The sequence below is a fragment of the Chelonia mydas genome, chromosome 11 (assembly GCF_015237465.2).
Source record: "Chelonia mydas isolate rCheMyd1 chromosome 11, rCheMyd1.pri.v2, whole genome shotgun sequence".
Lineage (NCBI taxonomy): Eukaryota > Metazoa > Chordata > Testudines > Cheloniidae > Chelonia > Chelonia mydas.
Window position 1 is genome coordinate 13,227,372 of NC_051251.2, and position 17,715 is coordinate 13,245,086.

The following is a 17,715-nucleotide window of genomic DNA, read 5'->3' on the forward strand; positions in this document are numbered from 1 at the left end:
TTTAATCATTTTAATGAAATAAAAACGCACCTGCATTTGCACATGCAGAGCAAATCTCTATGTCCAAGCCAGTCAGCAATCTGCAAGAAATCAGGACATGAAAATAAAGATTTGCTTATGTCTTTGCTTGCTGAATTATTTTACACTAAGAGAATCTAAAAGCCAGCATCCCAAGTTAGAAGACACTGATTCAATTGTCCTTTCAACGAAGTTATTTTTTCCATGTTTGAAATGTCCCAAATTTAGCCAAACCATTCCATGAGAGATAGCAGGGTCCTTCCTCTTACAACAGGAAGTGATAATACATCCAGCTACTACCAATTCAATTCTTGATTAATTCAGTTCTTTCCAAATCATAGACCCATGGAATAGACCCATCCACAGAAGCAAGAGCAATGGATCCTGTGGGAGTTTAGTTCCTGTTATGTCTTTAATTTGTCAACAGGCATCTTTCCAGGATTGCTGGAAAATACTCTAGGACATTCTCACCAGATGGGCAGGAAGGTAACTTTCAGGTTGCATTCCCTCCAACACACGTTCAATCCAGTTTTGTATATTTGTTCTGTGCTTGCGTGTTTGTAAAACACCATCAGCGGAGGAGGAGTGAGAGATCCTGTTCCATATATCTTCATCAGCACTACCCCCTATGGCACGTAAGGCCTCAGCTTGGAAAGAATTTGTTTAACAAAACTGTTGTTTAGTGACATACTCATTGGAGCATGTTTCAGGGATAACTTGCCGAGCAGGAGCAGGGTTGGTAAAACAAATAACTGTTGCAGAACAGGGACCAGATTATGAGCTGCACCTCTGAGTGACATAGCCTGGGGCATGTGGGGGACACAGTAGTGGCTATGTGCCACCTTTCTATCCCCAGTTCAGGGCTATTTTGGTGGCTGGGGTGACTGCTGCTCACAGTTCCAAATGTAGCAATCCCGAAGTCCAGAATAGCCAGAGTGTGGAGTTCTCTGGCCACACCCCTCCCAGTATGCCCCTTCCTATCCATCTCTGCCATGCACCTATACCAGGGGCTGCGAGACAGGGTATGTCATGGGGATTCTACTCACTGCTGGGATGCCCCCTTATGGCTGTGTCCTGGGACTAGCTCTGCTCAGACTGATGCTCCCATCCGTCTCTCACTCGCGTCATATCCCTTTTCTAGGAGACTCAGTGCTTCCTCTTTGTCACTTGGCCCTCCGTCTTCGTGGCCTGGCCCTCCGGCCTGGTCACTATACAGTTTTCCCCTTCCAGGGTAACACAGTCTCACTGAACCCACTGTCCGGGTGCCATTCCAGGCAGTCTTCCCAAAAAAGACTGTGCGATTTTCCCTATGGTTAGTAGGGGAATCCAAGCCCACCTGCTATTCCAGGTGCCAGCCCAGGAACCCTATGCCCAGCAACCACAGTCTGCTCCAGCTCACACCTTCTTGCTCTTTCCCTGGGCTCTTTCCTACCTGTCTTCCCTATCTTCTAGATCCCCCACTGGGTTACTACTGGAGCTTCCTCTGCTCCCTATGGCTACTTCACCCTCTCTTAGGTTCTTCCCAGAGTCTGTATTCCAAGGCAGGATCCCAGGGCTTAAGAACATAACATAAGAACATAAGAATGGCCATACTTGGTCAGACCAATGGTCCATCCAGCCCAGTATCCTGTCTTCTGACAGTGGCTGGTGCCAGATGCTTCAGAGGCAATGAACAAAACAGGGCAATTTTTGAGTGATCCATCCCCTGTCGTCCAGTCCTAGACTCTAGCAATCAAAGGTTTTGGGACACCGAGACCATGAGGTTGCACCCCTGACCATCTTGGCTAATAGTCATTGATGGACCAATCCTTCATGAACTTATCTAATTCTTTTTGGAACCCAGATGTAGTTTTGGCCTTCACAACATCCCCTGGCAACCAGTTCCACATGCTGACTGTGGATTGTGTGAAGTAGTACTTCCTTTTGTTTGTTTTAAACCTGCTACCTATTAATTTCATTGGGTGACCCCTAGTTTGTATGTTATGTCAAAGGGTAAATAACACTTCCCTATTCATTTTCTCCACACCATTCATAATTTTATAGACCTTGATCATATCCCCCCTCAGTCATCTCTTTCCCAAGCTGAATAGTCCCTGTTTTTTTAATCTCTCCTCAGATGGAAGCTGTTCCATCTCCCTCATCATTTTTCTTGCCCTTCTCTGTACTTTTTCCATTTCTAATATATCTTTTTGAGATGGTGCAACCAGAACTGCACACAATATTCAAGGTGTGCACGTCACATGGAGTTATATAGAGGCATTATGATATCTTCGGTCATCTTATCTATTCCCTTCCTAATGGTTCCTAACATGCTGCTAGCCTTTTTGACCACTACAGCACATTGAGCAAATGTTTTCAGAGAACTAGCCACAATGATGCCAAGATCTCTTTCTTGGTAATAAAATTTAGACCCCATCATTTTGTGTGTGTAGTTAGGATTATGTTTTCCAGTGTGCATTACTTTGAATTTCAGCATTGCCGTCATCTGGTTTTGTGAGATCCTCTCGTAACTCTTCACAGTCTGCTTTGGACTTTACTATCTTGAGTAATTTTGTAGTGTCTGCAAACTTTGCCACCTCACTGTTTACCCCTTTTTCCAGATAATTTATGAATACTTGCACAGCATAGGTCCCAGTAGTACAGATCCTTGGGTGACGCTGCTATTTACCTCTCTCCACTGTGAAAACTGACCTTTTATTCCTTTATTTCCTATCTTTTAATGATTACTTATCAATGAGGAGGCCTTCCCTCTTATCCCATGACTCCTTATTTTTCTTAAGAGCTTTTGGTGAGGGACCTTGTCAAAGGCTTTCTTAAAGTCCAGGGGTCACCCTTGTCCACCTGGTGGCTGACCCCTTAGAACTTCTCCTTGCCTTTAGCCAACTCCCCTCTTCTCCAGGGAGTGACTGCAGAGTTCCTCCCTGCAGCCCTTCTCCTACACCAACTTCCTCTCTTTATAAACTTATCCCAGCTCAACCCCAGCAGGCTTAATCAGTCATAAGGCTTTAGCAGTCCCTGGCTTTCTGCCAGGTGCAGCCTATAGCTTAATTGGCCTGTTTTACCTGTTTGGGCCTTGTGTGGGGTGGGCATCATAGAGCCACCTATGTTACTCTTGTGCCACATTTATGGCACAGGAATGCCCTGAAAGGGAATCCACCTGTGTTCCATCCCCTTTACCCAAACACCACATATATGAGCTGCATAGTTGGCAGGAAACACTAATTGCCATGGTTTGTCTGTGAGGATGTTCTGCTTCCACACTGGAAGTGCAATTTCATCCTCCCCATTCCAGGCTGCTCCCCCACATCAATTCCTTTGTCCATAGCCCATGTATTCAGGCTATGCTTAGGGACCAGGTCTGCACACACACAATACTCCCATTAAATTCAGTGGCTAGTTTTGTGTGCAGAAGACTTGCAGGCACTTTTTGAGGAGTTTTCTCTTAAGAAATAGTCTTCTTTGTGCAGAGATGTTTCTTTCTTTCCGGGATGCATTCAACTAAAATTCTTTTTGTTATGCATTCTCCCACACGGCGTATGACGATAATCCACACCAACATGGGATTGTCGTTGCTAATTTACATTTTTCACAGATTTGCCCAATTGGTCACAATCAGAAAAGTATTTGAATCAAGGAATATGCGTAAACAAAGCTACAATTTTAAAAGGTGACTTTCATGCCTCAATTTTTGGGTGCCCCAACCTGAGACTCCCTGCAGGGGCCTTATTTTTAGAGTATGGATGCCTTGCACTTTCTGAAAATGAGACCCCTTTAAAGTGTCTCCAACTCAACAACTGAAAATCACTTAACACTTTTGAAAATTTCAACCAATATACTTAGGAATTTACAAATGTAAGGCCTGTTACTGAGTACGCTCATATCCACTGACTTCAGCAACTAAAGTCCAGGTTAGTGGACTTTATTTTAAGTGTGGTTTATCTAGAGAAAAAACAAGACAGAAAGAAAAAAGAACTATCATTCCACATACCTGGAAGAGGAAACTATTCTCACTTATCACCACCAACTATCAATTGATTTAATTCATCATTTGTGTTTCTTGCAAAAAATGGAAAATACGGATGACCTGCTCAGTATCACTGTACATTGACAGTTAAGAATATTCCACATTAAATTTTATGATAGTCTGGCAGTATTTAGACATAAGAGTTTTTCACACCAGTTTCCAAAGGGAAACTATGTTTCACTGTTTTTCTTGCATATCATTTATATTATTAATTTATTGGCAAAAATATGTACATTATGTCTGGGTAAATCAGATTTAATTATTTTCCATGACACATTACTATAAAAGGCAATGAACACCTATTGAGAGAAAGAGGATCATAATTTAATCTTGTGTATACATATACAAATTATAATTAATATTTTGTAATAATACTTTGCAATGTTATAATGCCTTCCATGTGAGGATGTCAAAGTGTTTTACAAATATTAATTAATTAAGCCTCACAACATCTTGGTAAAGTAGGGAAGTGTTAGTAGCCTCATTTTAAGGCACAGCGTTGATCAGTTGGCCATATACCTGCGCATTCAAAAGTTTGGGTCTCTTAAGTTCAACTTTTACTTTCAGTTTCGTGGTTTGGGCTTGATTGGTTTGTTTTTTTCAAGAGGTTTGGAGCATAATTGGTTTTAATAATTACAGTGCCCTTATAAAGGTGTTTTTTTTAAAACCTTTATGTTATGGATATGTATTCTCAACTTTAACTTCAATTTAACAACATTTTTGTCTGGTACAACAGGATAAAGTATTTGGTATCTTGTAGGCTATAATATTTACAGATAAAGCTGGTAAACCTTTTATTGACCAGTTCTTTTAGTTGGTTGAAAAACAGAGGAAATTTTTGCAAAAATTGTAACATTTCTTGTACAAAAATTTGAAATTATGAAAAAATTCCATCAGCTTTCTTTCCAGGTGTGGGCACATGGGCCTGGTGGGAATGTTAAGATGAAGTACTATACCAATGCAAATAAATTATGACTGTTCATAACACCTCAGAAGAAGATCTTTAGGAAGGAAATTTCTATATTTTTCAGCTTGTTGAGACTGTTATTTCCACGGTAGGGTAGAAACGTAGAAGAGTTTTATTAGATATGAAGGAATAGTCAGTGTTAGAACTTTCTGACAAAAGTACATTTATTTACATCACTGTAAATAATCAAAAGGATTGAAAGATGCTGAAGTTAGTGGATCACTCAGTTATAACAACTACTCCATTCCAGCATGTCTTTGCTGGCTCATCAAAGTCCTCCTAACAGATGGTAAATAGAACGTGTGCCAGGAATTTTCAAACACTCCCCAGGAAGTTCATCTAAATCATCAGTAAACCATTTGCACTTGAAACAGAGCAAACTCTGTTGCCCAAATGTGACCCAGATAATGTTTCTGTTATGTTTACCTATTCTGAGGATATCTTTAGGGTTTTTTTTTTTATTGCCCTTTTTGTTCTCCTACTTCCATCTGCTCCTGCAGAGCTAGGAAAATACACACAATGCTCAGTTCCTGGGCAAAAAAATATAGAAATATTTTTCTTAAGATCAAGGTGGTCAAGGCATAGCAGCCGGTGGGCCAAATACAGCTCACTTTGTTCTGCTTTTGGCCTATTGCTACTTTCACCATTAATACGGGCAGGAGGTGGCCTACAAAGACTAGAGCTCCCTGGTCAGTGTCTTATTGAGAATGGGGTTTGAATGAAGGTGAGCTGACTGAGACAAAATCATCCAATCTGACCTTTTGTTGGTAGCCCAGAAGAAACAAGCAGAAAAAGATAGAGCTGGTGTTAGTTCCCTCCTTTTGCCACTCAGGTTTGCAACCTGTATTTTATCTAAGTATCTTATATGGGCCCTATCATTTTTGTATCTGAATGCCTCAGACTCATTAATATATTTATCCTCACAACACCCCTGCAATGTAGGGAAGTGCTAGTACCCCCATATTACAGAGGAAGAACTGAGGCACAGAGAGATTAAGTGACTTGCCTGAGATCACACATGAAGTCTGTAGCAAAGCAGAAAATTGAATCCAGGTTTCTCCAGTGCCATGCTAATGCCCTAACCATTGGACTGTCTTCAGCAGCTTCTAGACATCCTGATAGTAGCTCAAGACAAAAGCACTTCATGGCATTTGTACCAGCCAGTAGATTGTAGTTTTTCTTTCTCATGGGGTCCTCACCTCAATGACCCATGATTTAGCCACTTGGAGATGGGATTATTGCCATGTGCTCTTCATGGGGCTGCAGTGTCTTCTTTCTAGTCGTGATATGGTGTATTCTGAGGTGTTGGCTTTAGTCTGTAAAGTCGTAAATGGGTAGGGGTCGTTGGAGAGCTGGTAGAATTTCATGAGTATATTGTCGTTATTCAACCAGCTCTAGGTCCTGGTCACCTCAGGGACCTTCAAGTTACACTGCAAGGCCCTTCTGTATTCTCTCGGGCTTTTCTAGGTGGACCTGAAGGGGAGGAAAATGAGGTAAGAGTGTCTAGGGGGGAGTAATTGAAGAGTTTTAGGTTGGAGAGGCTCTAGGTTGTTCTTAGCTTTTGGATATTGGTATGACATTATTATAAAGAGTCTACACATGACTTTGGGTGAGCACATGTTAATAAACTGAAGTACACACACATAATGAGATGGATCATTGCTTCTAGGATCCATGGGTTGTATCTCCATATTAAAGATGATGATAGACATATTCTGCTCCATTTTCATTAAATTAGGCAATTAGACATGGTCCTCTAGCAACCGGCAAGCAGCCCCTATGGCCCCCTAGTTGGACAAAGTTTGGATACCATGGTTTACATAGTAACTATTCACATTTGAATTTCATAGTACTGTAATTAACATACAGCTGCTACATTTTTAACAGGTTAGGAACAATTATCACAGGGTAAACCCACAATTGCGTTTCTCCTCCATGCCAGTTTACATCACATGGTAATTGCTTTCGGACATACCGAATGTAATTACACAGTAATCTGCAAGTGCCAGTACACGCTATGCAGTTACATGGTATTAAAACAATGTTAAGTTGTCATGTCATTAAAGAGCAGTTATCTAATATTTATGTCCTGTGTGACTAGAAGTATTACTGTAATTTCTACCACTGTGCTGACATACAACCCAACTATGGGCAGATTTTCAATGGGATTTACTGGGTGTTGAGCACTTTTGAAAACGTGGTGCCTACTAACCTCAGGGGTGTAACTGTGTATCAGGAATTATAACCACCCATGCCTTGTTTTAGAACAACTTTGCTCATTCGATGTGTTACAGGCAGAGTGCCAACCTCTTGTAATACTCATGTTGAATTGTGAATTCACCCAGGGCCAATTCCCACTTGCTCTCCTGTTGTCATGTCCCATATACTGCAGTAGGACCCTATCAGATGCCTTGATTAAATTGTTCCTTCCCCGAGATGGTGATTTTTATTATTTAGGACTAGTCAAAGTAACTTAGTCTGGCACAGGAATCACCTATAGGGAGCCATGGGCAATCATTTTAAAATTACACCACCACAACAGAACAACATTCTGTTACAAGTTATTATATTATTTCTCAACCTAGTAAGGCCCCGATTCAGCAAAGCACTCAAGCATGTGCTTAATTTTAATTACTTGACTTAGTTTTTTGCCAAATAGGGATGTAATTAAGTATATGCATAAAGTTAAGCCAGTGCTTAACAGGTTTGCTGAATCTGGACCTTATTGAGTTGAGAAGCAATGGTAGTGACTCATAACAGAACAAAATGTTGGAGTGCTTTGATTAACCAGGTCCTGAAAAACAAAATATTTGCAGACATTTCTGTGAATAATTTCTAGCAACATTTTCCAATGGGCCTATCTTTCTAGTAAAAAGATTTCAATCAGCTTTGTATGAAACTAAAATATAAGTGGCTACAGTAAAATTTGCTTAAACATCAAACTATGGAGATTCCTGTGGGGTTTGCCATACTCCTGTCACTCGATGCTGAAGAAACTTCACTCCTGAAACAGCCTCAGGTTGAGTTACATTGATTTAGGTTGACTGGTGCCCTCAAAATGTATGTAAATTCTATACCTCTTGTTGGTTGCATTCATATCCTTTCTGGGTCTGATCCAAAGCCCACTGAATTTAATAGGTGTCTTTCCACTGACTTTAATGGACTTTCTCTCAGGTCCTCCTTAACTTCAAAATCTCAGATACATAGGTTGTTGTTTTTCTTTTTTATAGGTCTTCCTTTGCCCACTAATGGTTACATTTTAACAAAAAAAATTGCTTTAAGTAAAACACAAATCATAAATCAGTATACCCACATTTTAATGAACATGGGAAAGGATCCATAAAAAGGGAAAGATTGCTTCATTACAATAAATGTTATTACTTTAATCATCTAAACCAAAAGAATAAATATAGAATATTACCTTATAATTGCTTGTAGTTTAATACAGCCCAATCCTTCCATAACTTTATTCCTAAGGGGTAGTAATTGGAGCCTGAATGAGGAGCAAGAGGGAAAAGCATCCTGTAATTATTCTTTTGAATTTGAAAAAGGATTTCAGTTCAGCCCATTCATGACCCTTTTGCATTTACTTTCCACAAACATTTTATCAGCACAGGTTTGCTAGCACGAACAGTCATAGAAAATGAATTCAAACTTGAATATTCAGCCAAAGCAAATAAATTATATATTTGATTCTAATATTCAAAGTTCAAAATGCACCCTGGGGTGGTAAGCTAGTTACAGCATGTTAAGCATTGGATAAATCCAAAAGAAATATTAATGAAACAAATCATCCAAGCAGGGAAGAGAACCAGTACCATGATTTAGGTCACTAGCCAACAAACCACAAATGCCAATGTCATTTGCCATCATCTGCTTGTGAACTAGTCGCACGATGGGAAAAAAAATGTACATACTCCTGTACAATGAATACCTTAAGAACGATCAGTTTGCAATTGCACCATACGTTTTGGGTAGATTGTCACAGCCCTTTCTCAGCTACACAGGGGAGCAAAGGCACCCCCCCGCCCCCGCATTCCCCTGCTCAGATTGTGACTCCAGCTACCACCCGATATTCCCTGCAAGCAAGTGGGTGGGGCATGAGACGAGCCCTGGCTGTGTCCTGCCCCATATCAAATAGTTGCCTCCTCTCTGCCCCCAGACCAAGCGCAGGGAAGGAATCGTGACTGCCTGAGGCTTCGCTGCTCCTGGGATGACCCAGGTTGTTCTTCCCCTTCCTAGCAAATCACAGTCTAGCCTTCTGAGCACAGCAGAGGCAAAATCTGAGGATTAACTGACTTGCCTTGCATTAGTCACTCAGCTCAAGGTGCAGGCAATGGGCCTGATTTTTAAAGGTAATTAGGTGCCTAAAAATGCACCTGGGCACCTAGTGGGATTTTCAGAAGCGCCTGGACATCTAACTCCCCAATGGGAGATGAATATCTGCATCTTTAGGTGCCTAAATGCCTTTACAGATCTGGCCGTATGGCCCAAACATGCTTCTCTAGTAGCATTGCCTGGTGGGGTGGATGCTGGAAGTGCTGCAACACGCAAGGGAGACTAGAGGTGGTTACCAAGCTAGGCAGCACCTTGTGCACGCTGCTCCTGCTTAACCACCCCCCCCCCCGAGGTTTTCATGACCCCAAACTCTGTGCAGGAAGAATTTGGTTGGAGTCATGTGTTACGCCTTGTGTGTACCTATTATACACAAAGCTGAGGAGGACTGGTAGGAAGTTGTGTTCAAGGATCCCATAAAGGGGGGAGGGCACAATACAGAAGGGGCAGCACTAGGAGAGAGGGAACAGCAGCAGCTTTGCGTCTGGATTCTGGGCTGCTGTGTGGGTAAAATGGCACCCCAGAGGCTGCTCTAACTTACAGTAGCATCCCCAGAGCTGCCTATGGGCTGCAAAGCCACCTGGAATCCCCCATAGTGCTCAGTGCTCTGGGCACGCACCCTCCCAGCACTACACCCTCTGCCGGGAGGAGGGGCAATATCATGTTGATTACATTGGCCCTACTTTTCTCCTGCTCGGAAGTAATTCTCCCTCAACCCCTTGCAACACCCATATGGCCTTTAGATACCACGGCAACAGGCACCAGAATCAGGCTCTGAATCGGCAAACCAACGACTGGTTGTGTTGGTTTTGTTTGGGTTATTCCCAATGCATGCCTGTTAGCTAAGGGCCTCACGGCAGGAGATCACAGCAGGACAAGAGAAGAGCTGGTGACAATGCTATGAAGATGGCTCTATCCTTTAGAGAGATTACAGCAGTCAGTTACCGTTAGCTCTTCAGTCCCAGCCACCTGTGCAAATTCTGATCTGTAGCCAACACGCTGAGCTCTGTCGAACTTAAATTTAACAGCTGTCTGATCAAAGGGCTACAGTGCATCACAGTCCGCTCTTAATGGCTGGCAGGCGTTGGATCATTTCTCCTCCTAGCCCTCCCAGGGCCACCTCCCTTTCCTCTCCCCCAGCCTGCCACCACGTAGCCCCTCTCCTCTGTCCTACAGTATGCAAGCCCTTCATCCGAGGACTGGTCAGCCACCATCCAGGCCCACTCACTTATCCCTTCCCCTCCCTTGACTGCCTGTTCAGCAGTCCCTGCTTCCCGCCTCCTTCTTAGCGCTCACTTTGGGGATTCCCCACACTCGCCTGCCTGCCTCTTCCACTCCCCATGACACCTCTTCCACCAATGGCCTCTAGTTGTTCAGTGTGACCGCTTGGGACTGCCTTACAACTCATCCCACCTGCTCAGGAAGTGCCTATCTGCCATGATTCCGGCTACTAACCAGCCAGAGAGAAAATGCGGGGGGCGGGGGTGTGTGTGTGTGTGTGTGTGTGTGTGTGTGGTGTGTGTGTGTGTGAGAGTGAGTGAGTGAGTAAGGGGTCAATTCCTGTACTTTCAAAGTTCAAGCTGACTGTCTAAATGACTCCTCACGTTAGCTTGCAGCCAAGCGGAGTGAAAACAACAACAGTTTTAGTTTACAACCGTCCTTATTTCATGTGCAGAGTTCACACGATGGAAAACAATTGCCAGAGCGTGCAAAGTACAATCATTTCTCCTCAATGGTATGGCAATTGCTTCATTATTACTGGAAAAATGTGAACTCTAGCTGCACGCTGTATATGTGTGTGTGTATGTGCTATTCATTGCACTGCAAAGGGTGGAATGGTGGAATCCAGAAATAAAAAAATGACTCAGAGGCTGTAGGCTCGATGAGTCAGTCAGCACTGTTGTTGTTTTCAAACGAAAAAGGAGGGTGCCCAATATGGAAAATAATCATCAGTACCACTGTGCTGCAACAAACCTATCATAATGCAGCGGCACTCTGGTGAGACCGCCCCCGGGAATTCTATATTCAGTACTGGGCACCTTATTACCAGGAAGAGGGAGACAAACTAGTGGGAGTTCAGAAAAAGAACAACATCTGTGAGTAAGGGGGCTGGTGGGATTGGCTTAAATGGAAAGACTGAAAGAACTTAGCATTGTGTATCCTGCAGCCCTTTCTCACGCAAGAATCAAAGGGACTATTTATGTGATCAAGAATTTTCCAGGATCAGCCTTTTAAATATGGATAGCTGGCTATATGACAACTAAGGGAGGAGGGATATAATAATTGCCTGCACATGTTCCAAGGAGAGGGAATAACTACCGAAGAACCTCAGAGAACAGAGGTTGTTCGTAACTCTGAACAAAACTTTATGGTGGTTCTTTCAAAAGTTTACAACTGAACATTGACTCAATAATGCTTTGAAACTTAACTATGCAGAAGAAAAATGCTGCTTTTAACCATCTTAATTTAAATGAAACAAGCACAGAAACAATTTCCTTCCCTTGTCAAATCTTTTTTTATTTTTAAACTTTCCCTTTATTTTTTAGTAGTGTACATTTATTTGCTTTTTTCTTTTGGTCTCTGCTGCTGCCTGATTGCGTACTTCCAGTTCCAAATGAGGTGTGTGATTGACTGGTCAGTTCGTAATTCTGGTGTTCGTCACTCTGAGGTTCTCTTCTATTCCGGGTGATACAAGGGGACATGACTAGACGCAATGGGATGAAATTCAGAATAGGAAAATTTAGACTTAATAGCAGGAAAAAAATTCCTAAGAATGGAATAACCTGCCTAAGGAAGAAGTGAAAACTCCATTGCTCAGGACACTTAACATCAGACTGGGCAAAGCACTAAAAAATAGTAAGATGTAATGCAGGAATGGTTCACTGGGGATCAGCTAGATGACAGGCAGTAACAGCAACTAGATATTATGTTGAGGAGCACATTAAAGAATACCATAGACAGATAGATTAGATAATACATCTTTTCTATCTTTAATTTCTATGCTCCTGTGATTTAAAGAGCTGGAGAACAACTGCATGAGCCAAAGAAATTGAAGTGAAACATAAGATAATCCTTGCATATCATTCTGGGCTTACTCCTGCTTTCTGTTAGCTAGAATGATGCCCTTGATTGCGCTGGTACTGACTGCAGAAATCGCATGCAGAGTTTGATGTTTGTTTTGTGACATTGCACCCATACGTTACCGTATAAAACTTCATCATATAATGATAAACTGTCATGAGGCAAATGCCACATGCAAAGCCCAGTAATTACAATGGCGCTTAAACATTAGTGATTAGAAATACAATAGATTAGACAGCCAGACAGGAGGGAGATGATATTCTACAGATCTCCATTATTCCTATTTTGCAGCAGGCTTGAGAACTTAACTGGTTTAGCCCTTGCACATCAGCATTTACTTTGTAATAGGACTAAGCCTTACTTACAAAACACTCCAATTTAAAGAAGATACTTTTAAGAATAAAAGATAAATAACAGAATAAGTCAGTTACTATCCTACCTTTGAAAAAGGTCCAGCTAGTCCACAAAGTGTATACTGCATGTCTGACTTGGCCTTAGGAAGCACCGTGTCTAATGCAATCAAAATCAACCCTTTTTTATTCACCAGGGTACATTATGGACTCACTCCAGCCTTCACAAGTGCACTAGTTTATTGTATAGGGCAACGTGAGGGCAGGATTCAGTTGTATGGACCAAATGAAGTGCAAGCAACACCATAGGTGCTGGAACTAAGGGTGCGGGGGGAGGGGCAACTGCACCCCCTGGCTCTGAGTGGTTTCCATTATGTACAGAGTTTACAGTTTGGTTCAATGGCTCTCAGTACCCTCACGATAAAAATTGTTCCAGCAACACTGAGATTCTAATAGAAGATGTGATTTGCACATCATGGGGTATCCTGGAAAATTTGCTTCTGAATCTCTCCAACTCAAATAATTTGGTCTGCCCTCCCCTTGATACCCATGTGTATATATGGAGTCTAAAAGTATCTATGTGAGGAACAGACATTTGAAAATAATGGGCTTTTCAGTCTAGCAGACAAAGGAATAACAAGATCCAATGGCTGGAAGTGGAAGCTAGACAAATTCAGACTAGATAAAAGGCACAAATTTTTAATAATGAGAGTAACAGCCATTAAAACAATTTTCCAAGTGCCTGGTGGGTTCCCCATCACTGACAATTTTTAAATCAAGACTGGATGTTTTTCTAAAAGATTTACGCTAGTTCAAATTGGAATTAATTCAGGGAAACCCTATGGCCTGTATTATGCAGGAAAGTCAGACTAGAGGGTAACAATGGTCCCTTCTGGCCTTGTAATTTCTCAGTGTACAAATCTATTGGGGATCAGGAATATAGGAATTGTCACACTGGATCTAGTCCAGTATCTTGTCTCTGACACTGGACATCATGAAAGGAACCCTGCAGTAGGCAGTTATGGAAAAACTTGCTGATGGGGAAAGTTTCTAGCTCTCTCACACGGATCAAAGGGAAGCTAGATCCCATTGGCTTTTCTTTTCTTTTTAATACTGAGAAACAAATACAGTGTATAACAGGGAAAGAATGTTGTCATTCTCAGAATAATTTTATGAGTAGCTCTGTTATTATATAGCTGTGTCATTAGTCACAAGATGAAATCCAATTCTGAAGTCTAATCCTGGGCTCAGATACACACGTACACCTCATGAAAATGTGCCTCAATCCATGCTTTTGAGAAGTGCAGGGAATCCTGTGCATTAAGCAGCAGCTCTGTACGATCCCAGTGCCATTAAACGTGTGTGCGTCTTCCTCATCGGTGTCTGACTGGGCTCCAATCTGATGTGGTTTGACCCCACGTGAGAGGTCTTAGCTTTGCATCCCAGTTATTCATTGCCTATTGTCTCAGACAGGGATATTAGGAACAAATATGCCAAGTGGAAATTACTGTATACACTTGAGGAAATAAACAACGTGCACAATTCTCCTCCAAAGCATGTTCAGTGAGAAGCTGCCTTGCTGCCATGTCATCTGACAACAGCTGTCAGTTAAAGCAAAGACCCAAACATGAAATCTAGCCCTTGGGGACACCATGTGGCTTTGGGACACTCTCCGGGGCATTTTGTCTCTATTCATCAATAAATGGCTCACACTCATCGACACCTTCTAATGGATGTATAAAGCTCCACATGGTACTTCAGTACCATGTGGAGAGCCCAGTTTTCAAAAGTAGGCACATGTGAAATTAATTGCATAGCACATGTCATTGTTTCAGCTGGAAGATGCCTTTTGCTTCACTGGCACATATGCTATATACTACAAATTCTTTGCCATCCTTACTGGTTATCATTTGGGGCCAATGATATTGTGACTTTGCAGAAGGCCCAGCACAGACATTACACGATATGTAGCCAAATTGTGATATGGGACCTGTTTGAGATGTGCTGTGGAAGATGATTGCTCCCTTGTGTGGTCCCAGTGACTTCAACCATCACTGTGTTATCCAAGCACCTCCCCCTAGTGCATTCAGATTATCCACTGGGAGCCTGATGTTTCAGGGACTGAATTAAGTCTATTGAGGTGCACAAGATCAGTGCAGAGAGCTGCTGGAAAAGCGATTTTAGGTCACCATATAAACAGGAAGAATATGGTGCATCATGTGTAGAAAACAAGTATCTTAAAGGTAGGGCCATCCTTACCCATATGCAAAGTACGCAGCTGCTTAGGGCACTAGGAAATTTGGGGCACCAAATTTCATGGTGCCCTACGCAGCTGCGTGGTGCTCCAGCTCTTCCCCAGGGCCCCTGCCATGCTCTGCCCAGCCCCCACTCCCCCAAGCTCTGCAGCAGGGCTGGGCCTGCACTCACCAGCGGCAGGAAGTGCAGTGACCAGCCCCAGCCGTGCTGTGGGGTGGTTCCCCCCTGCCCCCTAAGCCAGCCCCACCCCTCCCCACAGAGCCCTGGAGCCCCCCACACCCCCACAGGGAGACTGCATAGGGCCCCAGAATTACTAGGGACGGCCCTGCTTAAAGGGAACTGTGATGGGTTCCCTCTTCCAGCCAGGCTTTTCCTGGAGTGATGAGACCTGTTGGTGAATTAAGCAGCACACAGGTACACCAAAGTACCGTCACCATGAGTGTTTATTGATTGTCTCCTTCATAAACTCCAGTACAAACTACAGCCACATAGTAACAGAGAATTCTTTCCCATGTGTCTGGCTAGTGGGTCTTGCCCACATGCCCAGGGTCTAACGGATTGCCATATTTGGGGTCAGGAAGGAATTTTCCCCTGGGTCAAATTGGCAGAGACCTTGGGGATTTTTTGCCTTCCTCTGCAGCATAGGGTATGGGTCACTTGCAGGTTTAAACTAGTGTAAATGGTGAATTCTCTGTAACTTGAAGTCTTTAAATCATGATTTGCAGACTTCCGTAACTCAACCAGAGGTTAGGAGTCTATTACAGGAGTGGATGGGTGAGGTTCTGTAGCCTGCAATGTGCAGGAGGTCAGGCTAGATGATCATGATGCTCCCTTCTGACCTCAAAGTCTGAGGCTGTGAGTAACAGTTATGAGGAGCCTCTTTCCTGCTCCAAGGGTTGGCCTTTTATATTTCCTGCTTTCCTACCTGGGCTCTCCAGCTGGTGAGCTAATTACCTTATTAACTCATCAGACAACCAGCAAGTGTAAATGCTCCCTTCTATCTTAAACACACCCAGTGCCCTGGGTGTTCTAAGTCAGTGGTCTCCAAACTTTTTGGCTCGCGCACCCCCAGGGTGAAGACGGGAAGACCTGCTGCAGACTTGCCGCCGATGGAAGACGACGGGAAGACCTGCCGCAGGCGGGCTGCCGGAGGGGAACACCAGCCCTGGACGTGCAGAGCTGCCGCCGAAGGAGAAAAATGACGGAGTGCCATCCGGCGGCGCTTCTGCTGCCGTGCACCCCCGGGATCATCTCCCACACCCCCTAGGGTGCACGCACCCCAGTTTGGAGACCACTGTTCTAAGTGACCAGGGTGCTGGCTTCCAGAGAGCCCAATTTGAAGCTGTTAACAGCATCCTGTCACAGGGATAAATGTAAGTGCAAAAATGGTAGAACATGGGCCCCTCTGGGCTGAGGTGAGCAATAGCACACAGGCAACAGGGTAGAACATGGGCCTCCCAAAGCTACTGATAGAATGGTCTTCTATACAGATGGAACACAGGCCCCTTAAAGCAACTGAAAAGCAAACTTTAAAGCCCCTTGGCAGTGGTGTCAATTCTGCTGCTCCAGTAAGAGAAACCCCAAAACTTTTTCGTGCTTCATGTCTGTGTTCCAATGCTTAGTCAGCTCTTATCCTATCTGGAACAGCTCCTGATTCATAGCAACCAACACCAAAAGGCATGAATGTGTTCCCATACACAAGGACACAAAAAATTACTGTGGAGGAAGAGACAAAGCACAAAGTAACCCACCTATTGGTGACTTCAGACCACCCTTCCAAACTGTTGTTTCACAGTAACTTTGACTAACTATTATTTTATTGGCTCACATCACGTCCTTATGGCTTCAATTTATTTTTTGGAAAACCCACCCCGCATTTAATTAGTTTATAGTCTGTTCCAAGTTTTGCTTATCCAGTTTTTTTTTTTTTTTTTTTGAAGTTTTTATTTTGATGTTTAGCATTTGCCTCAGGAACATCTGGAACCCCTTTATGGAAGCGTATTGTTACTTTTACTGCTTGTGCAGCTTTATTAAATCATCTGAGTATTAATATTGAAAGTGTTCATCTGGGTCTAATTAGGACTACTCTGAGTGATGTGGCAGCTAAATTGTGCCTACGAGCTAATTGTTCAGGGACACAAAGTCCTGAAGGAACTTTTGGTGGGTTTCTTTCTCTTTATTAACAAGTAAAAATAAGTGTAGGTGTTCCTGCCATAATCTCTCTCAGAAAAGATAATGGAATCCATGAAAAACATAGTTTAGGACAATCTCCACAGAATTTTGACTCGTTGCAACATTATTTCTGGATCTTATTTACATAATTATATTAGACTTTTTTTTTAAACGGATATTTGCATTTATTTCTTCATTTTGCAGTACAAATGACACTGCCAAATAGTTAGTTCCTCCACAGGCACTGGTACAATATTGTCTGGTTAAACAAGCTGGGGCCCTGAGCCTGCAAATCAATATGAATGTGCAGGATCTGACTGCATGTGGTGTTTTGCAGGACAGGGGCATAAACAAACAACAAACCATTCTTTAGAGACTGTGGTATGCCTGCGCATGCGTGCACACACACACACACACACTTCAGCAACTATTAAAATTGCACGTAGTCCATTCACTACTCCATTCCAGTATTTGCAGTCACAAAACATTGTTTCCAAGCAAACACATAGGGA

The 17,715-nt window shown here is 42.9% G+C and overlaps 1 protein-coding gene and 1 long non-coding RNA gene across 3 annotated transcripts in view; one reads left to right on the plus strand and one right to left on the minus strand.

Moving 5' to 3' along the window:
* LOC102946534 (TGF-beta receptor type-2) overlaps positions 1-17,715 on the plus strand; it is an 87,175-nt gene that overhangs the window by 19,354 nt on the left and 50,106 nt on the right.
* The window catches only part of LOC122462485, a 30,844-nt gene that overhangs the window by 4,091 nt on the left and 9,038 nt on the right, over positions 1-17,715 (minus strand). For both annotated transcript variants that reach the window (XR_006285042.1, XR_006285041.1), the window contains one exon: positions 8,431-8,502. This is a non-coding gene — a long non-coding RNA (uncharacterized LOC122462485). The remainder of the gene's footprint in view (positions 1-8,430; positions 8,503-17,715) is intronic.